Source organism: Pristis pectinata, chromosome 9, assembly GCF_009764475.1.
Source record: "Pristis pectinata isolate sPriPec2 chromosome 9, sPriPec2.1.pri, whole genome shotgun sequence".
Lineage (NCBI taxonomy): Eukaryota > Metazoa > Chordata > Chondrichthyes > Rhinopristiformes > Pristidae > Pristis > Pristis pectinata.
This window is the reverse complement of record NC_067413.1, coordinates 74,984,419-75,012,102: the sequence shown is the minus strand read 5'-3', so window position 1 is coordinate 75,012,102 and position 27,684 is coordinate 74,984,419. Positions and strand designations below refer to the sequence as shown.

At 39.6% G+C, this 27,684-nt stretch overlaps 1 protein-coding gene across 1 annotated transcript in view; it reads right to left on the bottom strand.

Annotated features, from left to right (window-relative positions):
- Positions 1 to 27,684, bottom strand: part of fam110b (family with sequence similarity 110 member B) — a 116,857-nt gene that overhangs the window by 56,015 nt on the left and 33,158 nt on the right. The window contains exon 2 of the mRNA XM_052023291.1: positions 3,049 to 3,121. The gene's annotated coding sequence lies outside the window, so the exon portion shown is untranslated. The remainder of the gene's footprint in view (positions 1 to 3,048; positions 3,122 to 27,684) is intronic.

The following is a 27,684-nucleotide window of genomic DNA, read 5'->3' as shown; positions in this document are numbered from 1 at the left end:
CCCTGTTACCATGCTGTACAAATAAAGTTTAGAATCAAATTATGTTCCTTTAAAATGCTTCAATGAGATAATATTCAATACTGGCAGGAAGGTGTAATGACAACATGACACATTCACTTAGACAGGGATTTAGTGGAAAAATATACAGGATGAACTTAACTGGGGACTTAATCACTTTTGCATGCCCCTGTCTAATTATGCCCTGCCTCAAGTATCATTGCTTTCAGGTCCCTTTGTGCATTGCAAGTGGAGATCAAATTAAAAACAGTGGACTAAAAACCAAGGGTGTTACATGTACAATTTCCTACATGTGACCTGCTGGCTGGGACCTTCTCAATGATCAAAGTACCACCCATGAGCCACCTATGAATGTTAGCTCACAAAATTATAATGAAGGTCTGCCCAAAGTCCTCTTGATTGAGGAAAATTGAGGAGGGGTAGAGACTCAGACTTGCATCCTGTTAATTGTATTGGTAGAAAGTACATTCTAGCAATTAGGCTCCATGAGCTGTTTGTTTTTTTTTAATTTATTAAAGGTTATATTCCAGTAACGTGATTTTATAAGCAGTTACTTATCATACTAAGTAAGTTTTTCTTTTAACATAATTCCTACAAAAAGGTTTGCATGCAATAGTGCCAAGTAGCACTATCCATAATGTTTTTTTTAATATATTGCAATTTTTACACTGCAAAGCTCAATGCAGAACAAATAGGCACCAAAAACAGCACTACCCAGGAAACATATGTGCCTGGACAAGGAATCGATCACTCAGTACAAAACATAAAGCAAAGTGTAATTGATGACACATTTAGTTAATTGCTTTAAATATCCAAGTCCCAGCAATCATCTGCAAACTTGTCTAACAGAATTGCCCAATTTAGTTCCAGCTGTACATAAAAACCCCATGAATACAACAGTTTCCCTTACAGATGTCTTAATTAGCCTCAAAGCAAAAGAAGATGCATTATAGTCAATTTTAATCTCTACTCAACCTTACTGATCATTAAAATATTACAGTGATATGTTCCAATTCCTCTCCCACAAGTGAAATCTTGCTTTGTAATGCTGCCTCTTTGTAATTGCCCAGGAGCTGGAGGTTTGTGTTTCAAATCTCACATCTTTAGATGAACATCAATACTACGTCTCTCAGAATAAAAGTAATTTAGTATTGTGTTATAGTGGTCATTAGACCTTGATCTTGCGTACACCCAACATCTCTGCATCCATCTGACAGAAGTATCCAAGATAAAATGCAGCCTGGCCTGAGAAAGAACAACATCTGTGCCCATTCCTGACATTTCCCATGATTGGAACGCTAATGCAGATCCATTTAAGGATCTTAGAGGCATGTTGGTGTCCACCTAAAGATGAGGCAGTTGAAAAAAAACCTTTTACTTCTGGGGAAATAGTTGGAAATATACATCAACAAAGTAGCATTCCAGTTCAAACTTTCAGTTTGGAACACAAGTTTTATCAATTATTGAAATATTGCAGATTCAAGTTAGATTGGCTATAATATACAAAGCTCTTTAAGTCCTTCAGTATCTGGTAGCCCACCACAATGTGTCCTCGCGGTAATCACCAAGTTCAATGTCTCCAGTCATACTACTAATTAAAATGAAACGTTTACCTTTATACAGTGTCACAACTTGAGGCTTCATACAGAATATAGCAAGACCTAAAAGATAATATGGCAAGATCTAAAAGATAATGCACTAACTCACTTAAATCTCTGTGTTCCCGATGGATGGTGGACAGGACAACTGCCTTTTGCATGACTTGTACCAAAATCCTGTCAAGCAACCATTAATTTAAAATCCTCATCAAATTCATCCCTAGCCAAAAGTTCCCTCCTTTCTTGACTATGTTCTCCAGTTCCACAACCCCAGTCTTACGCTCCCATTCTGGCTTTGTGTACTCAACTTCTTTTTCCAGCCCTGCCTTTCAATCACCTGTGCACTAAGGGAATTTGGTCCTTATACCTACCAGCTCTTTCTGCTCTGGGACACTTGTGTTCTTCACTTGCATTAATGATTCTTTTTTAGGAACTATGTCAAATTCTGCTTAATTACACCCTGTAAAGCATATTGGTACAATTTACTACATGAATATAGATAGAATACAAATGGATATAATTGTTGTTCTTTCCCACGACAACAGATGAGATTCTCAGAGCTAGAATGTAAACAACCTCAAGGTCCCAAAAGGCAGCCAATGAAATACTTCATTTTTGATGTATAGTCATGTCTGCACTGTAGGAAAGCAGGTCAGCAATTTTTACACAGCAAGGTACCACAAACAATGCTGAAATAAATGACTAATAATCTATTCTGGTCCTGGCTATGGGATAAAATGTTGGCCTGAGTCTTTGCCATGAGATCCTCTGGCCAATGGTGCACACATACAAGCTTTCCATGTTACATTTCATCACATAAAAAAAAAGTTTCATTCTAATTAACATGACTAGTTCCAAATACATTTAAATATAAAGCAGGCAATACTTCATCTATATGCCTGTAGAATAATTTAACTGGGTATTTGAATACAAATCTAAATATTGAACATATTTTTTCCCACAAACTCTTGATTGCGGCACATAATGTTAACAATCATTTCCCGTATCCATTTTCATGCATGCAATCAGCTTGCAAATAGGACTGTCATCTTTACAAAGGCTGAAATTAAAAGACTCTGGTGCTGGTTTGTGACCTTTTTTTTTTAAGGCCTCCTGACACGAAAGCATGGCGGAACCTTGTTGTTTCAGCAAGGTTAAACTTTATATCTTCAAGTATACTAAACTGTAATTGTTGAAAGCAGAGAAGAAAAATTCTAAAAAACATTTGAGTATTAGTCATTGATGTCACCTCCTAGCTAGTGTCAGTTATAATTTTGGTATGCGCGTAGAAGGGAGTGGGAGGAAAATTACATGAGGAAATACTTACAATACCAGACCAAGAAGGGTGTGCCTGTATTCAGTTGGCAGTCAGCACGAATTGCAGGGATAAAATAATGTTGTTCAGAAAATACTGTCAAAAGGCGTAACTTACCACAACCACGGTAACAGAAAGATGACGGGTAGGGGCACTTCACCTTGAATATATCACTGCAGTGGCTGAGACCCTAAAGAAAGTCAAAAACAAAACAATGAATATAATACAACTATACTAAAACACTTTTGTCCCTATATGCACCTCAACTGCTTATAATGTTCTAAAATATCCCAGGGCATTATAAGAACTTTATCAAACCGAACTCATTTTGAGCAAAGGGATTTAATCAGATACGTAAAAACTTGAATCAGAGACAAAATTAAGTTTTAAAAAGGTGGCAAGAGCAAAGAGCAAATGTATAAGCAGGGTATTCCAAGGATTCAGATCTTGGCAGATACCAACCCAGTCCCCAATGAAGAACAATTTAAAACAGATGTGCAATAGATGAGAGGAATGCAGAGATCCAGAGAGGGCCGTAGAGCTGGAAATTAGGGAGACGGGGAACGTTGAGGCCACGTAGGATTTGAAAATCAGTACAAGTTTAAAATCAAGGTATTGTTTTGCTATTGGCCCACGTTAATTTGCTAGCTCAAGGGAGATGTGTGTGTAGGATTTGGTGCAAGTTAGAACTACTGGTAGCTGAGTTTTGGATGTTCAAATTGGTAGAAGGTGTACGTGGAAGACTGGCTGGAAAGCACTGGGTTAGTCCAGAGTCAAGTACTGAATGAGGACTGCGGTCGACAGGGCAGGGCGGCACATTAAGTGTTAGAGGTAGAAGTAGGCACATTTTGTAATGGAGAGGAAATGGGTCACAAGTTCAAAACATGGTCAAACAAGGATCAAAAGAATGATTTGCTTCAGCCTCAGACAGATGCCAGAGGGAGGAATGGATACAGTGTCTGGTAGTGAAATTTCTGACGCAAACCAAGAGAATGGCTTCAGTCTTCCCTACTTAATTTGAGTAAATTTCTGCTTGTTTGATACTATACATTAGGTCAGTGGTGTAACAAATCAAGGCAGTAGAAGGGCCAAGAGACGCTGTGCTGAGACACTTTGTACTGACCATAGTCGGCTCTATGAACCTGGAGTTAGATTTTTTGGATGATTTTGATGAGAAGCAGTACTTAGAGGGTGAGGAGGGGAAAATATAGATCTTTGAGGAATTCTAGAGGACAATTAAAGAGTGCAGACAGGTTGAGAAGAATGAACAATTATAGTTTGCCAGATGACAATACCTTGGGATGTTACACGGCTTCAGTAAGAGAAATCTTGGCTCTGGGGCAGGGGCAGGCTCCTGATTGGGTGTGTTCAGGAACATCAACTGTGTCTGGCAATGTGGCCGGGAACATTGGTGGAGATAGAGGGGTTAGACTGGTAATGACACTAGAAAGGTCTAAGGCAATACCTGAAGAGGCAGAATCCTTGACCATATCAAGTAAAAGAAAGTCAAAGGAAGACAGCTGGCGGAACTTGTTAAAGGCAGAAGATGACTCTCATAGGCAAGATGAACATGGAGAAAGCACAAAAATAGATGGGACATAAATGAGAGATTGTTCAGAGCCAAGGCAGTGTGGAATCTGCAAAGGCAACTGAATGGACTCTCTTAAGCAAGGAAAATGCCCAAGCTCCTTACACTAATAGGCAGATGCAAGTGGAGGGAGAAAAGGAAGAATAGGGTTTGCAGTAGGAGTCACAAAACAAGGGTTATCCTGCAAACCAAAATGATTCTGGAATACTGACCAGTTCTACCAGAAGTAGAACCTAACAGCAATATTTCATCCAACCAGATAGGACCAAGTCTGCCTAAATAACAAATGGTAAAACCAGTTGTCAAACAACAGGAAGCAGACTAAAAGCAATCCTGGACATTAGCTTGCAATTGCAGACTGCAGAATATTTGGGCACTTAGGAGGAGACTCTTTCACAATATTTAAGATATTATCAAGGAAAAACTGAATTAGCTTTAACATGGGGCTCTTTAATGCTGTATCTCAAAGCATGTGCTTTGGAGATTGGCAGACACACGTTAAGGTTGTTACTTCATGTGGCATATTGTTCAGTACGGAGTCTGAATTTGATAGAAACCATGGTGATCAGCTCTTTCTTACTGCTGAATTCTCAGACTGTGGGAGAAAAAAAAAGTCAAGAGGAAGGAAGAAAAATCCAAGATGCACACATTTTAAGATTATTGTTGACAAGGCTTGTGAGCAGGTATGGGTCAGGTAAGAAAAGTTATTATACACAATATGATCAAGATGTATAATATTTATTCTCCATAAATGTGAAGTCCACCCACTGAAACCAATCTCTAAAATGAGCAAGGTCTATCAAATTTCCAGCAACTTACAAATGATGATTACCGATCAATTATAACATTTAAATTACATAGGTTCTCAAAAACACATGTCATCATATAGGTGAAGTATCTACCTCCTGACTAGTTCCATACCAACTTCAAACCATAAGTGTGCTTTATTGCAGTCACCCTCAAATTAATTTGCAAGCATCTTGCTGAGAGCCCCAAACAAGGAAGAGAATGCTGGGTAATGTTAGAGAAGGATAATTAAAACAGTTCCTTACAAATGAGGAAATGGTCTCATTAGTGATAGAATGGCTCCATGGTCTAAACTCAAGAGTCAAAGTTAATTCAACATAGCCAAGAATTTCACAACATAAAGCAGTACGTGGATCCACTTACGTGGATCACGTTACCAAAAAAAAATTAATCCAAGCAAAGCTGGTGACATTGGTAATTTATCGAGCACCATTGCATCTTCCAGTGCACATTTGGGCCATTTTGCCTGGGCCAACCACAAAAGCAGTTTTCATTTGGTTCCATTCACATGTATTTTTATTCCACTTTGAAATATTTATACATTACTTTAAAATTATGCATTCTTTGTTCACAAACGTTTCAGTTCAGACATACTGCATCCTAATGGCCTGTGTAAAAACAAATCTCAAATCGCTTCCTTCATTCTTCCCCAATGTTAATTCTACGTGCTCCAAATATAGATTCGCCAACCCAGATAATGACCCAGAATTTGCAGTCTGTGGGAAGCCAGTCACACTTGCCGCCAGCCTACATGAAAAAATAATACACAGCCCCAACTCAGACCTCAGTGGTGAGGTTCTGTGCTGTGAAGGGGCTTCTGCTCTTAAATCCCCTCAGGAAAGAGTTTGATTAAAAACAAAGGGTTGTTCACAAAGATGGTGTAAAATTAAAATCCTGATAACTATTTAAGCCATGCACCTGAATGAGCCCACTGTCAGAGCACAAGGTTTCTGACAAACAGAAATACTCAAATACTAAAATCAAACTAATAAATGAAGAACTAAAGCAATTAAAAACCTTAAAGGAAATCCTTTGTCCAAGTGCTGTCTCAAACTTAATGCTCTGTCGTAGCAGTCGGAAAATTGCTCAATTATTATTAATTACCCTTGGTTATTCCCCTCCCCTCTCAATCTATCTGAAGTCCCATGATAGGACATTATGTAACAATGTAAGCAACCTGCTGCCAAAAATGTCTTCAGTTTAAGCTGATACTTCGGATCACAAAAAGTTCTTCACAACACCTTTCAGTTTATTCAAATAGAGATCAATAGACACCTATATGAACAGCACAGGTGCCTGTTATTTCAAAAAGCACATACTTTTTTTTGAATAAGGTCTTCCTCATTTCTTCTTTTTATTCACCCAAGTCAATGTTGTCCTCCTGAAAATCAGCAATGTTTCCTTTTCAACCAAGCAATTAAAGATCTCTGCACTGCACAATAAATTCTGATTATGGCCCAAGGCACCCATGCCCAGTGGTTAATGATAAATTGGACTTCTTCATTTTTATTTCACTCACTGAAGCAAAGCAGTGAGAAACCATGAGCTACTTGATGCAATTTCTAAAGGAAACCCAAGAAATCAAAGATGATTGCACAAACTATACTCACTGTTACTACAGATTTCTCCAAATACCTCATACGCAAGACATTCTAGGATGTAGTTTCACAGATGCCAACAGCATAGAGATACAACCCCCAAGTGAATGAATGCAAAGTGGGGCTAGCGGGCTAATTAAATGTAGAAGACAGACCAGTACGAGTGCAAGTTACCAGTACCGCAGACAATGCAAAATCCTTTAAAAATATTCTGCACTTCTGCAGGAAGCAGCACATATTTTTAATTGACTGGGATGTCAAAAATCTGGGTTCAGGGCTAGTCATGTGCATACAAATACACTACTGGAAACAGAAAAGAACAGCACAGGAAAAGGCTGGCAGTAGGGATTAGTTTAATTTGCCCTTCTGCCCAATGTCTGTGCCGTCCATAATGGCAAATTAAACTAATCCCCACTGCCAGCACATGGTTCGTATCCCTCTATTCCCTGCCTGTTCATGTGTCTGTCCTTTCACGTTCCAAAATGCAATGTCTGACATTTGCCTGGATTTAACTTCATCTGTCATTCCTCTGCTCAAATTTCCAACTGATCTACATCCTGCTGTATTCTTTGACAACCTTCCTCGCTGTCCACAACTCCACCAATTTTTGCGTCAACTGCAAACTTACTAATCAGACCACCCACATTTTCATCCAAATCAGAGGACTTGGCACTGATCCGTGCAAAACACCACTGGTCATAGACCTCCAGTCACAAAAACAACTCTCTACCATTACCTTGGCCAAGCCAATTTTGGATCAACTTACTGTGGATTCATGTGACTTAATCTAATGGGCCAGCCTACCGTGATGAACTTGTCAAATGTTTTACTGAAGTTATGTACATAACAACCACTGTCCTACCCTCAATCATCTTTGTCATTTCCTCAAAAAACTCAATCAAATTTGTGAAACAGGACATCCCCCACACGAAACCATGCTGGCTATCTGCATCTATGCTTTTCCCAATGCAAATAAATCCTATCCCCAAAAAACTGCAAAACCTTCCTGAATGAGCTTTAATTAAGCTTGTAAATGGTGTACTGTAAAAATATAGTTACTGAACCAAGTTCCTGGCTCTGAAAGAAACATTTTTGATGTAAGAAATGGAGGTTGCCCCAGAGCATGATCAACTATGCAATAAGAGCATAGTCGATCTGACCTTGGTCTTATTTTCCTGCCTGTTCTTCAAAAACTTCAACTCCTCTGCAGTCCAAATGTCTTTCTCACTCTTGAGTATGTCGAATGATTCAGTTTCCTCAGTTTTCTGGGGTAGAAAATTCCAAAGATTCACAACTGCCTCTCTCCCCATCTTAGGTGGATGATCTCTTATTCTGAAACCATGCTCCCAGTTCTAGATACTCCCTGGAAAAACATCTCAGCATCTAGTCCCCTTAGTCATGCATGTTTCAATTACATCACCTCATCTCCAATAAATAGATGTCCAACCCACTCACTTCCTCACAACCCCTTCATCCCATGAATCAATTTAGTGAATGTGAACAGCTTTCAATGCAAGTTTACCTCTCCTCAAGGAGATCAAATGCATGCAGAACTCCAGGGGTGATCTCAAGAACAAGTTTTCCACTTGTAGCAAGACACCCCTGACTGTCCAAGTTCTTGTCCTTGCACCAAAAGTTTGTTTTTCTAATTACCTGGAGTACTTTGAACTTTGATTTATGTATGGACAGACACAATCCCCTGGTAAGACTGCTTTTTGTGATCTCAAAACAGAATTTTCTATTTTTCCTCCCAATGTTATTTAGTCGTACAGCACGGAAACTGACTGTTCAGCCCATGCCGACCAAGATTCCCATCTCAGCTAGTCCCATTTGCCAGTGTTTGGCCCATATCCCTCCAAACCTTTCCTATCCAATGTACCTATCCAAGTGTCTTTTAAATGTTGTTAATGTACCTGCCTTAACCACTTCCTCTGGCAGCTCATCCCATATACTGATCACGCTCTGGGTGAAAAAGTTGCCCCTTTCTTGAAGCTCCCCTCTCTCATCTTAAACTTATGCTCTCTAGTTCTTCATTCCCTAACCCTGGGAAAAAAAAGACTGTGTGCATTGACCCTGTCCATGCTCCTCATGATTTTATGCACCTCTGTAAGATCACCCCTCACTCTTCTATGCTCCAATGGAAGAAACCTCTCTCCATAACTCAGTCACTTGAATCCCGGCAACATCAGACTGCAGATTTGAATCTGTCAGTTAAAGTTTTTCCCAAATGTTTCACTATCTACATCCCCTTCAGACTCTTTGTGCCCTCCTCACAATTTGCTTGCACAGTTATCTTTTTATGGTCAGGAAATATTGCTACAATGCACTCAGTCCCTTCATTTAAGGCACTAATACAGAACTGAGGGCCCAGCATCCATCCTTTTGGAAGTCCGTTAGATGAGGCTTGCCAATATGTAAATGATTGATTTGTTTCATCTCTTTTGTCAGTTTGACAATGTTCTCACCCTGCTAATGTATTACCTAAATGGTATAAGCTCTTACCTTGTGTAGGAAACTTTTACATGATACCTTATTAAATACTTTCTGGAAAACTAAATAGCCCACATCTACTGGTTCTCTTTATTTACCCTGCTCATTACATCTCCAAAGATCAGTAATAAATTTGTTAAACACAAATTTTTCTTTCATAAAATCTCAGTGATTCTGCTTAATTGTATTTTGATATTCAAAATACCTTGTTGCTACTTTGTAAATAATAGATTCCCTATTTCAAAGATCCAGGGTTTTTAAAACAAAAAAAAATACTGTATATACTTTTAAAATAAAAAAGTGGTTGCATTAAAACATTGACCTTAATCCATGTATATGCCCCAATCTTTATTTTGCTTCAAATTGTTAAGAAGTAAGCTTGTAACTTTCGGGCATGCTGTCTGCAATCTTCAATCTGATTGGCTGGTGCTGTTGCTATGTGATACAGCAGTGCCCCATAGAGGGAAAAGAACGTCACCAGGTCTTTGTGGGTAATTCTGGGTTATTCATACAAACTGCAATAAAGTGAACCTTTAAAATACAAAATGATAACTTCATCATAATCACCTTCTGTGAGAATGACAGGCCTGTGCACTCCATGCCCATGGACACTTCTTCAAAATGTTGATGTGGGTCTCAGTAACTTCCCTGCAGGCTTTGCTGCCTTAAGTGATTTTGCCTCGCTGACTAAACGCTCTTTTTCCCTGCCACACCTGAAAACAATAGTTACCTCCATCTGTTCATGTGCAGTGCTATGGGAAATTAACCAGCAATTTATGAAATGAACATAAATCCCAAACAAAGTATACATTTTAAAATGAAGATGGCAGAAAAATATCAATATTAAAACAAGAAGTCCAAGATAGAGGCTGAATACACAGATGGAAGGAACAGGAACAATTGACAATATACAGCTAGATGCATTCATTTATATATTTGGTGAGATAAATTAAAAACAAGAGATTAATGATCATCTCATGTCACATAAAACTTATCAGTTTGCCAAGTGCCAAGGATGTTAAAGCAGCATATCCCAGTGAGTAAAGCTGTACGGGCAATTTGATTAAAACTACTGCTGCTGCTTCTTCTTGGGCAGACCCTCTGGATTGAGGATAATTTGTTTCCATTCTAGCTCTGTGGATTCTGAGGTGACGGAGGAGGCAACGTGGCAGCCACAGACTCTTCACCGCAATACTCAAATGTAGCACATATTGACATGCTGCTTTATGGAAAACATATACACATATCTGCTGATTATTTGAATGCATCCCATTTAGACCAGTGACAAAAAGTCAATGTGTTCAAATCAATGGGGATTAAAACGTACATCATGAGTTGGAAATACATCACCTTTTCAGCTATTTTTAAATTAGTTATTAAGTACAGTAAAACTGATTATCTGACACCTGGGACTTTGGTGGTGCCGGACTAGCAGACTTTCTGGACTATTGGATGTTATCTCTCTTAACACACATTTAATTCACATCTTTCTAATAAAATATGTTACAAAGAATCATAATAAATTTTCTAGTAAGCCAGGTTAAGACCTGATGAGTCAGAAGAGTGTAGGAACTGGGGCCCCAAAGAGCAGAAGTGGAATGAGGGAACCAGGGCCTGGTCAGTGGAAAAAGTGCATAGGAACCGGAGCCCTGGTGAGTCGGGAGGGAACGAGGGAATCAGGGAACAGGAATTTGCTTAAATCAATGTGATGGCAAATATTAGCTGGTGAGCCAGACGCTGAACCATTGGGATTTCCAAATAATCAGACATCAGATTATCAGAGTTTTACCTGTTTACAGAGTTTTACAGAGTAGCTTCTTATCAGAAGTTCACATCAGTAAAACTTTCTTCACAAGTCTTTTCTAGTGATACCATAAGTAATACTTCAGCTTGTCAAAGCCCCATATTTTATAGATAATTCTCTTGTACCACTGTATAAAACTAAATTTAAAAAAATTACAATGTTAATGTAAAAATCCCATCAATAATCAGCAGTATCATAGAGCAATTGTACTGAATTTGGTACAGTACATTTTAACCTGGGGGGGGGGGTAGTTGGCAATTTTAATCGGTTTATAATTAAGAATACTGAAGTAAAGGAATCCTGATAGCTTTTTTAAAAATTTAACTGGAAGCTTTATTCTGTCAGTACCTTGTGGCCAGTATCAACATCAAGTATTCTTACGTCAACCATGGCAGACAGAGATAGAACTTCCTCAACCAGTCTCCTGCCTCAAGAAAAATTTCCTTGCTGCATTATTGTAACATTTTCTTATTTCTTACATCAGTGATTTGATGATACTTTAGTAAAGCTGGGAACCAAGTGCTGATTTGCAGGAACTATTGTACTGTGAAGACCAATGGGAATACCATTACAACTGTTCCAACCTGTTTCACACAGGACCCTTCCGCATGCTCTGGTTTCCATTTGAAACCAGATCCTATGTTATTTATCCAAACTACTGCAGCACTCACTTCATTCCTTTGATCAAGTTTATAAACAAATGAATAAAAATTTACCAAATACACAACGTGATGTCACTGTAATAAATTTGTTATGTGGCTTTCAGACCACTTAAGATGGAGTCTCAAAGACACTTACAAGAAAAAGTGTACCTACACTATTTAAAAAAAACAAATTGTGAAAAAGTTAAAAATATACACTTTGTCTACTGTTTTTCTATTAAAATGTAAATACTATCTAGCATGCCAATCAATGCTTTCAACACCAATGAAATGCTAAGTTTTTATTGCTACTTCTAAATGCAGAGCTCTTAAACCAGTGCCTTTGAAAGGGTCCCATGTAATTTGCTGAATACAAGTTACAAAATTGTTCAAATATCAACATTTAACAATGTTTTTACTCCGAATAACTTGCATTTTCTACAGGACTAACAATACTACAAACAATACATAAGAGGTTTGACAGGGCAGATGCAGAACTAATGTCTCCCTGGCTGGGGTGTCTATAACCAGCATCACAGTCTCAAATAAAATGTGCTTTTCAGGTCAGGGAGGAGGAGAAATTTATCAACACAAATTCATAACACCAAATATGCATTTTAAATGAATGATGGCAAAGTACAATGTGTAAAGAAACAAAACGTTACCAGATAGAAGCTGAATATATAAATGGAAGTGACTCAGAACTCAAATGAAAATAGTCATCTGGTGACATAGATAAAAATAAACAGGTGGTGGCGTAGCAGGCAGGGTGTCAAAGACCATCTCTCATAATGTGAACTTAATTTTCCAAGTGTATCTCTGGAAGTCTCTACCCAAGAGAGTTCTGGAGGTTCAGTCTCTGAGCATCTTCAGAGAGATCAATACATTTTTAGATATTAAAGCAAAAAAGATATTTGCAGCTAGTGCTAGGATAGGGGCTTGGAGATAAAAGATTAACAATGCGCTTACTGAATGGTAAAGCAGACGCAAGGGACTGAATGGCCTACTCCTGCTTCCATTTGTTATGTACTTAGATCTACCACCACATTGAGACCTTGTAGTTAAACAATCCTAGAATCTCTTTGCAAAATGCAAGGAGAGAGACAGCCAATCATTGACATGTTTACATGTGTGACGCAAATAAAACAAAGGCATTCAGAAGCATTGTTTGCACATTGAAGTATAAGCAGCAAGCACACCAATACATTTTTGTGTTCTAGTCATCAGAATAAGCCTACTTTAAACTAATTCCTGCCATAATAATAATAGGTCACATCTGCTGCTATGTCCCTCTGGAGTGCAAATTATATTACACCCTGCAATATTAAATTAAATAGCTGCCATGATTAACACTATACATTTTTATGTACAAATATGTTCACTGAAACATGCACAAAACAGTGCAGTTGCTAGTCTATGGATTAACCTCATTCTAATTTAACAATTTTGGAGTACACTGCTTAACGTGCTTTGATCCCATGCATGTGTTGCCATATCGACTACAAGTGCAACTCTGACTATTCTGTCCATGCAGCGACTGTAATTGTTATGCAAAGCTCTCATTCTGCCCAAAGCTGACATCAGCCACTTGTGGAAGAAAGAAGTGCACAATAGCTTGCATATACTCTCTACCATGCTGAAACCAAAGACTCATTTTAAATGGACTAATCTAATTACACTACTAATCTAATCTACAAGTTAATGTGAATCAAAGATAAAAGCAGGTGATATTATTGCAATTTTCTCTCTCTTTCACACACACACACACACACACACACACAGACTCCACTGTAAAATGCTAGGCTTTCATTTTTCTGCAGGTGGACAAGACAATGAACCAAGCACTTCATTCGTCTACATGCCCAACTTGTTTGCAGCAAATGCTCAATTATGCTTGAAAATTTGATGACTTCAGCATATACACTACCTGTTAAACCAGGTAACATAGGCTGTTCCTCGGGTCAAGAACCCTTGGGTCAACAACCTTCATCTGGACTGGGCCTGATCTTGACCCACAGTGTCAGCTGTCCATTTCCCTCCACAGTTGCTGCCCGACCTGCTGCAAAACCTGTGCCTCTGTACCTCTCTCTGCAACTGGATCCTTGACTTCCTTATTGGGAGACCACAGTCAGTGCAGATTGGTAATAACCGACTTCCTCAATGACAATCAACACAGGCACAGTTCAAGGATGTGAGCTTAGCCCACTGCTCTATTCTCTCTACACTTATGATCATGTGGCTAAGCACAGCTCAAAGGCCATCTACAAGTTCACCGATGACACCACTGTTGTTGATAGAATCTCAGATGGCGACAAGAGGTGTACAGAAGTGAGATAGATCGGTTGGTTGAGTGGTGTCACAACAACCTGGCACTCAACGTCAGCAAGACCAAGGAATTGATTGTGGACTTCAGGAGGGGGAAGTCAGGAGAACACACACCGGTCTTCATTGAGGGGTCAGTGGTGGAAAAGGTGAGCAGCTTCAAGTTCCCAGGCATCAACATCTTAGACAATCTATCCTGGGCCCAACATATTGATGTAATCATGATGAAGGCACACCAGCAGTTATACTTTGTTAGGAGTTTGAGGAGATTCAGTATGTCAAAGACTCTTACAAATTTCTACCGATGTATGGTGGAGAACATTCTGACTGGTTGCAGCACAGCCTGGTATGAAGCCTCCAATGTACAGGATCGAAAGAGGGTTATAGACAGCCAGCTACATCGCAGGCACAACCCTCCCCACCATCAAGCACACCTTCAAGAGGCAATGCCTCAAGAAGGCAGCATCCATTACCAAGGACCCTCACTATCCGGGATGTGCCTGCTTCTTGTATCTACCATCGGAGAGGAGGTACAGGAACCTGAGGACCCACACTCTGACTCAGAAACAGCTTCCTCCCTTCCACCATCAGATTTCTGAATGGTCATGAACACTACCTCGTTATTCCTTTTTTTTGCACTATTTTCTTTTAATTTATAGGAATTTTATGCCTTTGCACTGTACTGGTGCCGCAAAACAACAAATTTCACATCATACAAGTCAGTGATAATAAATCTGATTGAGTTCCTCCAGCAGTTTGTTATTTTGCTCCAGATTGCAGCATCTGGAGTCTCATGTCTCTGGGTTGTACACAGAATGGGCATAGCAGAAACACATTATTTGAACTGGTGGAGCTGGGGTTGTTCTCCTTGGAAGAGAGAAGGTTGTGAGGGGATCTGACAGAGGTATTTAAACTCAGGAAGGGTATAAACAGATTGAAGTAAATTGCTCCCACTGGTGTAGGGAGCCACAAATTAGGGACACAAGAAGATCGCTGTAGAAGAAACAAAACTCACACACTGGTACCTCACTTAGTGCTCAGGAAATTTTACCCAGAAAGAGATCACTAATGGAATTGGTGCCAAAAGGGGTCCTTACAGTATGAAATAGAGAGATGCATTACTGACTGTGCTGGGAATCTGGAACAAACTCCTGCCCTCCCCGTTGCCATGATGGGAATCACTATAGGATCTGAGTAACCTGTCAATACGCTGCTCCAATGTTGTCCTCAAGCCACCCAGAATTCCACATCTCAACACCGAGTTACCTCATCACTCAGCCCTGCCGATCCAACACCAACCCTCATAAGGAGCATCTCCACACTGAGCTCAATTTATACCAGGTTCCTGACACAATAGTGCACAGCTTGGGCTAGAGTATAGGGGGTACATATTGAGTGTTCAGACTGGAGAACCAAGAGTGCAATAATGAATATGCAGTCTGCCAGCTGGCACTGAGCAGGGTACCATGGTAAGAGGAATTTAAAAAAAACTGAATGGTAGACTCTGTAACCCACTGTAAGAGATTGTGGCAGAGGTAGATTCAAATATGGATAATTATCTGAAAGAACAAAAAAAAATGACAGGGCTGTTGGTAGCCAGCAGCGAAGTGCGACCGAGTGCACTGTTCTTACAGTATAGATGGCCTCCTTCTATACTGTACCCATACTGCAGATTAAATAATTACCATTAATATTTTAAAAGCCAATTATAAGTTCAAAATACTTTAGGTTTGAAATGAATAAAATTGAACAAATACTTAAATAGCATCTCTGCAATTTGCAGAGGGTGAAAAATGTAAGCAATATTATGCACATATGAAAACTTTATGAAATAATATTTAAGGAATAAAATCTTTTCATTAATACGAGGAAAATATATGGACAAATGTGCATAATTGGCTTAAGAATGGAATCACAAATTAGTACCAATTACCAAAGTGGTAGCTCAATTAAGCCAATATCAAAAGTGATAAAAATAAATTGCATGCACATGCCTTAAACTCAATTTGAATGATGAAATGACTTCTCTCATTTATCACTTAAATTTACCCAAGGTAATAGAAAAGCTGCAGATCAGGAAGATCTCAGATTTATGAATACACATTTGCCATGAGGATGATTCAACTGCCAAGGTGAACTGCAACATGTGAATAAACAGCCACCTCAAGCCAATTAATTGGCTCCAATCAAAGCCCATCACATGTAATAGGATTTAGAATTAATGAGGTACATGTAAACAATTCAGGAACAACATAACAAGTAGGAGTAGGACTGTCAGCCTTTTGAATCTGTTCAGTCATTCAATATGATCAAGACTCATCTATCTCAACTCCTTCATACTTCTTGGTGCATTTTAAGTCTACAGATTTATCACTTTCTGAAATATATTCAGCAACTTGGTCTTTACAACTCTGCAGCAGTGAATTCCACAGATCCACCAGCTCCAAACAGATTTCTCCTCATCACAGTCCCAAACATTTTACCCTGTAGTCTAAGACAGTGGCGTCCTCTTTTTAAAGAGGCCTTGCTCCTAGGGGAACCTCATCTCCACAGAGTTTGTATACCCATGTCATTTCCAAGTAGATTCTCTCTCATTCTTCTAAATCCAAATAAATACAAACCTAGTTGACCCAATCTCTCCTCATACAGCATTTCACCAGTCTGGTGAACCTTTGTGCTCCTTCTATGGGAAGAAAAACTTTTCTCTGATACAGAGACCAAAACTGCACATAGGGCACTGTATGTGGTGTGTGGTTTGCAAGTTCTCCCCTCGACCACGTGGATTCCTCTGGGCACTCCAGTTTCCTTCAACATCCCAAAGACATGTGGGTTGGTAGGTTAGTTGGCCACTGTAAATTGCCCATAATGTGTATACGAGTGGTAGAATCTGGGCAGTGTTGATGGGAACGTGGGGAGAATAAAATGAGATTAGTGTAAATAGGTGGCCAATGGTTGATGTGGACGGTCGACCTAACGGCCAGTTTCTGTGCTATATCACTTTATAATTCTCTAATACCAAACAAAGTTCTGTAGGAAGACATCCTTGCTCTTGTACTCAAATCCCCTTGCCATGAAGGCCAATGTACTATTTGCCTCCTTAACTGCTTGCTACATTTTATGCTTGCTTTCAGTAACTAGTGTACAAGACCACTCAATTCTCTTTGTGTATCAATACTTCCCATCTAACACTATTTAAATACTCCTCTGCCTTTCTGTTTTGTCTAGCAAAGTCCATAACGTCACATGTATCCATGCTATACTGCATGTCATGTTTTTGCCCACTTGCTGAATCTGCCTAGGTCACCTTGAAGCCTCTTTGCATATCCCTCATAATCTTACCAGTTTTGCGTCATTGGAAAACTTTGAAATATTAGAGACACAAGAGACGTTGGAAATGGAAGGTTAAATTGGATTTTCAATGATTAAAACAGCCTTTATTTAGACAAGTCAAAACAAGAGAAACACTAATCTAAAATCCAAGAGGGGATTTCTATTCAAAATTTAAATTAGTGTTTTTCTCTTCAAATATTGATTAAGCTGTCCTAGCAATTTATCTATACTTGGAATGTGGGCAACACTGGCAATCAGCATTAGTCAGTATCCTGACTCCCCTTCAGGAACTAGAGGTCAACCAGAGGGGTCAAGACTGGACAGCAAAGTCTAGACTGGATATACTTGAAGGAAATTAAAAATCAGTTGGGTTTTAAAATCAATTTGGCAGCTGTTATAGTCAAATTTCTAACACTCAATTTTACAAGTTACCTTAATGAGATCTAAACACCCAACTTCCCTGTTGCTAATTAGTACTTAGAACCATAGAACAATGTCGCACAAAAGGATAGCATTTGATCGACTGTGGCTCCACCATTTGTAGGGTAAGCCAGCCGATTAATCACACTCACCCTCCATTTCTGCAAAGTCATATAATCCTTCACTTCAAATACTTATCCTATTCCCTCTTGAATGTTACCATTTTATTTGGTTCCACCACTCTTTCAGGTCATAATGTGCTGTATTAAACAGATATTCAAATTATTGTTGGTTCTCTTGTCAATCACCTTTGTTATTGACCATGCTACCTCTGGAAATAGTATTCCTTACTTACTATTATCAGTAAGGTTTAGTGATTTTGGACACAATCACATTTCCTCTTCTCTGCTGCAAGCAGAACAATCCAAGTTTCTGCATAAAGTCAAAATAAATTTTTTCCTAACATCATTCTGTAAATCTCCCAGGCCTATACATTCTTCCTGAAATGTGCGCAGAATCAAACAGAATACTGCAGTTGGAGCACAAGCATTGCTAATGCTTTAAGGCAATGGCCTTTGTCAAAGCTGCAAAAGAGAGAAAACACAATTTAATTTGCAGGGAAGTGGGGGTGGGGGGGTGCAGTGTGCAGCACAAAGGGAAAGCTTGTTAAGGTGCTTTTCACCTTCCATGAAATTCTATCACCAGAAATCTCCTCTCCCCCATGCAGGTCTCACTCTTCTGAAAACAGTTTAAAATTGTACCACATCGTCTTTCCTTGTCCTTCCTGACAAGAAACGTCACTTCATAATTTTCTGCATTAAATTTCATACCTCACATGCCTTTGCACTTTATCAGTTTGCAACTAGCCTTATCATTTTCCACGTTTCATGTCATTTGCTTTGAAATTATGCCCCAATAAAGGTCATCGATACACATCAAAAAGAGCCCTTGAGAAATACCACTACACATGAATTTTCTTTTAAAAATAACCATTCACTACTCTCTCCACCTACTGTCCTTTAGCTAATTTTATATCCATGCAGCCTTTATTGTTTTCAACCTATAGGCTTCAAAATTTGCAATTAAAACTTTGAAAAAAAAATCACCTTGTGCAAGTCCATATTTGGAACGTCAAATCCACCACCCTCAACAATCCTCTCAGTTTCTTCAACAAACACTAATAAACTGACAGGAACTCTCATTTACCACCTCATTATTTTCAAATATTAATTAGCTTTGTGCCAGACTATCATTTACACAGATATTCAGGGAACTGACCTATAGTTGTAAAGTTTATCCCTTTCAAATTTCAGATTTCTTTACTCCTGGCAGGTTATGTACAATTTATCAGTCAAAAATCCAGCAAAATAATTTCCATTTCCACACACACTGGCACTCCATTTTCTACTTCCAATAAAAAAGCAAATTAAGTTACGTTCAACATTTTTACGCTCACCAGTTTTATTATGAAAACCCAAGATAAATATTTTTCAATATGCGAATTAACAAACTGACTTCAGCATCCTTTATAACATGTAGTGGAAACTGATAGAAACCATCAACATTTTCAATGGAGTAGTTACTTCCACCACAGAATTATTTGTTCAGCTTTACGGTAAGGAAACACGCAACAAGTCTGGCTTTTCTTTATGGGAAAATACAAGAGGGACAGTATTGTTTTTCTTTTAAGCACATACAAAGTACCACCCACTGTACATAACTTCTCATATTGAGATGTAGATTATGTCATAACATGCTATTTTCTATAAAAAGTCATTAATTTGGAAAGGTTTATGACAATTACAGAACAATCAACAAGACAGTTGGCAGGAAAATCTGTCTGCAGAGGAGGGTAATCTTTGTTACCTACTTAGTAAGGTCTTTGTATTTCTTCAAATTATAGCTTCCTATCTTTTAGAAACTGTCTCAGTCCTGGCTGGTTTAGTGGAAATGCATCTCCTTGGTTGGATATCATTGTGGTCATGTGCCTAACAAGCTCCACCTACCACTCCTACTTGCTCCAGAATTATAAAGAGTGCCAGACTTGCACTCATTCCAACCTATACCCTCTTATAATTGGGTCAATTCAAAGCTCCCTTCTCATAAAACAACAGTAACCCCAACATGTTGAGAAGGGAAAAAATACCACTGATGAATTGGACAAGTGCCATAGGCTACTAATCTTAATTTATTTGCCGTTCAGGTATACCTTGTGCATCAAGGCAGTCACAACAAAGTCAAAACATTTCAGAGAGGAAGTAAGCCCTACCTTCACCTTGCTGTGAAAATATTTGTTCAAGGTATTCTCCCAATTTAAAGTGTGTGCAGTTGTCCAGTATACCGTATGGACATGATCAAATGAATAAAAGCCTCAGCAGCAACAGAATGAATAAAATGGACAGCTAAGTCTCTGGGGTAAGCACCGCAAATCTCTAGAGCAACAAAACTTTCAAAACTGTGTGCCATGAAACACAAGACAAAAATCCCAACTGATCAAGCGTGCATTCAGAATATTCAGCAGATTCCCAATGAGAGCTCCAAACAGTTGTCTGAACATTATTGAATAACCCGCTGATATAGAGCACAATAATTGCTACGTCATTTTCAAAACGTTGGATTCTAAGAGAAATCTGAGGATACTGTACTGTTAACCTTCAACCAAAAAAAGATGATGGAATTACCAATTGTTGGTGGGCTGATACATGGAAATAAACTCAGATTAGATCCAGGCTGATGGTCAATCAATACAGCTTGATACTTGCATAATGCTAAATTACATTAAAGCGCGTTCAACATCTCTGGCTTCAGGAATTTAGTTAGCTCCCTGATCATTAAAAGACAAATTTGCACACCTTGTAAATGAGTTTGCTGTCATAATTCCCAAGCTAGACAGGAAGGTTACTTGAGATCATTGTGCTCTGAAATGTCCTTGAAGATGTCAGTTCCCAGAGAAGCTCTACCATTTTCTGTAAATCTACTTACTGTACAATGAACAAATGAAAATAGAGAACTTAATAATTGTAGATCCATTCAACGGAAAACAACCTTCCTGACCTTACTCATTTTCCTTCCCTTTTCCTGGTGTGACGTGTCTTAGCATTCAGGGTAGAGGTGGTGCATCATAATGGTATCAGGGATAATTTAATAATGGCGTTCAAAATTCATTAAGATTTTAGATAGATAAGAAGAATCTATTTTCTTTGGCAGAAACTGACAGCAGCCAGGGAATGGATTTAAGCCAATTGGCAAATGAATCTGAGGTAATACAGACATTTCTTTATTCAATGAATTGCGATCTGTGGTGTACTTTCTGAGAGGGCAAAGGAAATTGATTCAATGCTAACTTTCAGAAAAATAATTGGATTAATAATTGAAATAAAATATGAGTTTAAGATGCAAAAACACAGGAGTGAGATTAATGGAATAGCCTCTTCTTGCCACTATATAATTTTGTTATTTGTGCCTGTAGCTCAAGTGCTATTTACCACAATGAAAGAATTTCTGTAGGCACTCCTAACCATGAGAGGCTTATGTGGTATTTGTCTCTTAACCTCTTGTTCTTGTCTTTACTCTGGTCCCATCTCCCAATCCCCTGTGCACATAACGTCTGTTCAACAATTCATCCTGGTGACCGTGCTCCTAACAAAAGGTGTTAAACCTTCTCCAACAACAATAGTTAACCGTACTACCATGGCATTGGCAGCAAGTCTATTAAAAGGCCCAGCCTGTCCATTTTTTAAAGATGTCTCCTGTTCCAGTACTGGTCCCAGTATTTCAGGAATCCAAGGTCCTTCCTCTGCACTATTGCACCATTTGTCCAGCCACATGTTATTCTACTTCTTGTCCATTCAACCACATGCAGGATGAAAAATATACAAAGATGGGTTTCGATGTTCTTTCACTTTTGATCCTCAGAGTCCTCTCTTCAGTGAGAATATCATTTTTAAAAATACTAAATGAAAATAAACATTTCAATATAATGTCATAAGTCACTACAGTACCAATAAAATAGCATTTTACAGCACCTCAAAATATTTTACTTTTGAATGTTACTGTTCCACTGCAGGAAAACCAGAAGCCAACTTACACAGAGCAACATCCCATAAAGAATTCAGCGATAAAGTTTGCATTCAGACATTGGCTGAAGTATAATATGACAAACTGTCTAGGGAGAACCATCCTGCTAATCAAAATGATGCCACTTAATACTTTACATTGACATTGCATATATTCTATACACTTTTTACCTTTTATTACATCAAACTTGTAACTGTCATCTTAAATAACTGGAATGATGAGATGGTGTACAACAAAATCATTTTTTGATCCAGCTCCTACTGCAAATTTCTCAGCTCTTCTAAAGATGCAAGTTCTTTCCTTATTGATTTATTTTTCTTTCCCCAATCCCTGCTCTTCAGTTATTCACATAACTCTATCCAAAACCTAATTCCTCTTCCAGTTTCATCCCCTGTGGATTTTTAATCCTTGCTGAACTTGCTGATGGTGATGCATAACCACCCTGGGAGGTGCTCTAACTATCAGTGCTTCAGTGACCAACTGGTCATTCACCACAGACCAGACTTGTAGAAGAAGCCATGCGCCGTCAGAATCGTTCTCTGCTCTTCACTGGAACACAAATCCTCGTTCAGCAAATGCAAAATAAGTTCATACATCATAGCCAAGAATTTTAATCACTAAACTCTTTAAAATGATAGACGAGATGAGCTTAGTTTTCCTACTCACTCACTCCTTCTTTGCTATACTTACACGTTCATTCTGAATCACAGACACTGCGCACCTGAATAAAACACAAATTCTCAAATGCATGCATCATTTCTTTACAAAAGTGGATCTTCCCAGTACTTTTCTAACAGGCTGTAAGATGACATGTAGTCTACAAGTTTGTAGATGATACCACTGTAATAGGCTGTATATCAAATAACAATGAGTCGGAGTACAGGAAGGAGATAGAGAGCTTAGTGACATGGTGTCATGACAACAACCTTTCCCGCAATGTCAGCAAAACAAAAAAGCTGGTCATTGACTTCAGGAAAGGGGGCAGCAAACATACACCTGTCTACATCAATGGTGCTGAGATCAAGAGGGTTGAGAACTTCAAGTTCCTAGGAGTGAACATCACCAATAGCCTGTCCTGGTCCAACCACGTAGACACCACGGCCAAGAAAGCTCAACAGCGCCTCTACTTCCTCAGGAGGCTAAAGAAATTTGGCATGTCCCCTTTGACACTCAACAACTTTTATCGATGCATCATAGAAAGCATCCTATCTGGATGCATCATGGCTTGGTATGGTAAGTGCTCTGCCTGAGACTGCAAGAAACTGTAGAGAGTTGTGGACGCAGCCCAGCGCATCACGGAAACCAGCCTCCCCTCCATGGACTCTGTCTTTATCTCTCGCTGCCTTGGTGAATCAGCCAGCATAATCAAAGACCCCACCCACCTGGGTTATTCTCTCTTCTCCCCTCTCCCATCAGGCAGAAGACACAGGAGCCCGAGGGCACATACCACCAGGCTCAAGGACAGCTTCCATCCCACGATGATAAGACTATCGAACGGTTCCCTTATACGATGAAATGGACTCTTGACCTCACAATCTACCTTGTTATGGCCTTGCGCCTTACTGTCTACCTGCACTGCACTCCCCTGTAGCTGTGACAATTTACTCTGTATTCTGTTGTTGTTTTACCCCGTACTACCCCAATGCACATGTAATGAATTGATCTGTACGAACAGTATGCAAGACAAGTTTTTCACTGTACCTTGGTACAAGTGACAATAATAAACCAATACCAATGTAGTCATAGTCTACTCTGTGCACTGTGGTTTCCAAGAAAGGGAAGAAATCCTTCGATGCATCCTCTTGCACAATCAAATTTTTCCATCTAGCATTTTCACCAGACGGTCTCAAACCTTGGGTCTCTAACTCTGTCGTAAGCCTACAATACTATTGTTAATGGTTTCCCTTTCTAAAACACTATTGTATGTTAACTGTATTTCTAGCCATGTTTCAACATTTTCCTACAGTATTCACAAAAGAAGTGTTCATGCACCTTACATGGCTAGGGACAGCGAGAAAATATTAGCTAGTGAAAGGGTGAAAGGTCAACAGGAGACAAAGGCACGAGAAGAATGAATGGATGCAGAGCATTTTGAAGATGCGACCCAGGTATCACAGTGTGAGAAAGAATGCTGGAGGAAATTGGCTAAAGAGCAAGTAAAAGATAAAGGCTAGTGCTGGGGAAACAGAAGACTTGCACAGAGGGATGTGGAGTTGGAAGAGTTCCCAGAGGTAGGGAAATGCAACACTATGGAGGGAAAGAAACTCGGAGTGAAAGAACGTGCATTTACAAGGCACCTTATTCACAATGCAATGGTTTTACACACAATGTGCAACCACAAATATTGTTTAACCAGATACAGCAGCAACATACATGCAGCAGAATCATAGAGGTAACAAAGGAATGATTGATTAGATGTAACAGGTATAACATTGAGACAAATTTCTGTTGGCAGCCAAACTTAAGAATACTTACTCCACAATTCTTCTTGATTGATGAAGTAGAAAGCTTATACGAGGTCAAAATAGGCCACGTACAATGCAGTTCCCTGTGTGTTCCTTGGCAGCATGGTAGCACAGCAGTTAGCACGGGTGCCTCCAAGGTCCAAGAGCCTGGGTTCCATTCTGACCTTGGATACTTTTTGGGAGGAGTTTTTACATTCTCCGTGACCTCAAGGTGCTCTGATTTCCTCCCACATTAAGGTCATGCTGGACGGTTAAATTATTCTTAGTGGTAAGTGGCAAAAGAATCAAAGAGAAAATCATGGGAATGTGGGAGAGAACTAGTTGAGCAGTTGTGCAGGGGATTAAAAAAAAGAGGTAGAATGCGATTGATGGGATGCTCTGCTGAGAGCTGGCATAGACTTGATGGGCTGAATGGCTTCCCTCTGTCATACTAAGAAGTAATCTGTCACACTGAAGATCATGTCTATTGTCTGATGGTCAGAATCCATACTTCAATTTGGGGAAAAGTTCTTTCCACTGAAGAGGCAGTAATGATGACAACTTTCCCAATGGTAGACAGCAAGGAGACCCCTCTATAGTTACTACAGTTGGATTTATCTCCTTTCACAAAGATGGTCATGATTATGGCATGTCCTTCTCTTCCCAGATGTGGGAGATGAGGTGATAGGTTTGTGATCAAAGTTCCTCTCGGCCAACTTTTAGAACTTCAGCAGGGTTCTCGCCTGCTCCCGAGGCCATGTTTTTCAATTGGCATTGGGTCCTTTTGACTTCCTTGAAGTCAGGAGCAGTGGCAAAGCTGGACCAGGGATAATGTGCTGTGGGATGGAGTTAAGGACTGTGTTACAATTGAGAAGTCCAAGTATGTTCTAATGGGTGAAGACCCACTCTGTTCTTGGCTCAGTGGGTAGGCACTCAGGTGTTTGGACTGCACAATGAGTGGAAGTTGCCCATGCATAACTTCTTTTAACACAGGATAGCCACTGCACACCTCTTACCACATAGCCTTGACAAAGCAGGGTCTTAATCCAGTGGCAAAGAGGTCTAGGATGACTGGAGACCACACTACATTATATGGACATCAATTTACAAGTGGATACATGCATTGGAGCACACACACATGGGCCCAGGCACAGATGCCATCGCACACTGCTGCTGATCTGATGCCTCCCCACCTTTCCCTCTGCCCTTCTAGCCTTCAATCCTTTCCATCCCTGAATCTCTTCTCCTTCAGAGTCACTCGTCGCTCCCTGAACTCCACCCAGCCTCCCACAATTCCACTCCATCCAACCTCACCTCCAAACCACCAATCTCCCCACTGGCAACCTGCCACCCCGCCTCTTCCTCTTTCCTTGCACTGGGAAGACAGTAGCCTTTCCTCCACCATGCCTGTCCTCTCCCCCGATGAACCCCATGCTATAAATCACTGAGCAGTGTCCCCTTAGCAACAGGTTAGCTTGGGCTAGGATGCAGGAAGGCAGCCTTGGGTCAGCAGGCAAGTACTGTGATGGACCCCAGGAGCACCGCTGTGGGCAGCAAGGTAGGGGAAGCAAGATAGACACAGGAATGGCAAGCCCACTACTGCTTCCAACCTGCTTGGGGGAAGAGAAGCACCCACACCTCTCTTGGTTCCATTCCCCATCACTCACCCATTGCCTTCTTAGATCTTTTCACCTTCCAGTCCCTGGCTTTCTAACCCCAATTCTTCAGTATCTGACCAATCAAATTGCAGCCTACCCAGATTCACCACCTCCCCTGCCAAAACAAAAAACCTCTCCCAGAAAAACTTTGGGACAACCTTCAGCAGTCCACCTGGTGCTGCTCAATGTCAGTGGATCATAGTCTCCCAGTGGGTTGATGAGTCCCAGTAAGTTTTCCAGGATGAAAATGAATTCATCTTGTGGGAACATCTCACTCAGCCGCCACCTTAAACTCACGAGTACTAATAGCTACTACCAAAAGTAGTGATGCGAGCCATTTCACATGGATACTAGATTCTGGCCTTGCCAGGGGCATCCACATGCCATTAAATAAACATGTACTGCTTAATAAGGAAAAATAAGGGTGGGCAGGCCTTGGTACCGTCGAGGATGTGAGTGACAGCACCCTGGATAACACATATATGTAAATGCAAGAACTGGGAAAGTTGGTGAGAAGAGCCTCATCTAGTTGTGCATGAAATACAATTTTACTTTGGAAAAGACAAAGCTAGTATTTGCACACAGTTCAAATGTCAACAAATTGAACAGTGTGACTGGTTGGAATTACCAGCTTTGAGGGCAAAAAAAATTAAAGGATTTTATAGCTGTTCTTTTCTATTATTTATTCCGTTAACATTTTACATTTTCTCAATCATATTTGATCGTTGTCAGCAGCTGAGACAATCTATCTTCTACTCCCCTGTCCACTTTGCAACTTAAAATTAATTTGTCTTTCCCCTGTTCTTACAAAGGGTTTTGTAGCTGAAATGTTAACTGTTTCTTCTTCTGTAGAGACTGCCTGACCTGATGAGTGTTTCCAGCATTTTGTGTTTTTGATTCAGGTTTTGATCATTTGTTGTTTTTTTTTTAATCATCAATCTAACCAAGATAATTGATTATACCTCACTTTTTTTTCCCCCACTTGTAGCTCTAATTATTAGTTATCAAGCTCCCTTAAAACATATAACCCGGCACACAGGTTTTTGACTTGCTCTTGCTGTTCATATCAAAACTGTTTACACTAGACCTCATTATAAAAGTATTCAATATTGTATAATCAACTTCTAATCTTCATGATAAACTTGAAGCATTAGTGACAATGATTACTTCTTTCAATACCTTCCTGGAGACGCAACTTTACAAACAGCACTATCATTTAGAATCAGAACTTGAACATAAAAGTAAGCTACGAGATCAACACTGAGTCACAAAGACCTCTAAATACAAAAGCACCACAACTTTCCCTGTTCCTCATCTCCTTTCCCAAAAGGCTGAGAAGTGCAGCACTTTCTTTTGGAGTGAGAGAGGTACAGACTCCACAGGAAAGCCCCAGGACTATTTTAGTATGGTTGATTGAATCTTCTGGAAAGGCCTCCAATTGTTTTGTTCATATAGCAAGAATAAAGGTCATTTTAAAATAATTTCCCAAATTTATTTGTAATCACAAAATGTCAATTGGCGTTATGGCGTATACAGTTCCTCTTTCTGTTGAGCAGTGAAATATACTGAACGTC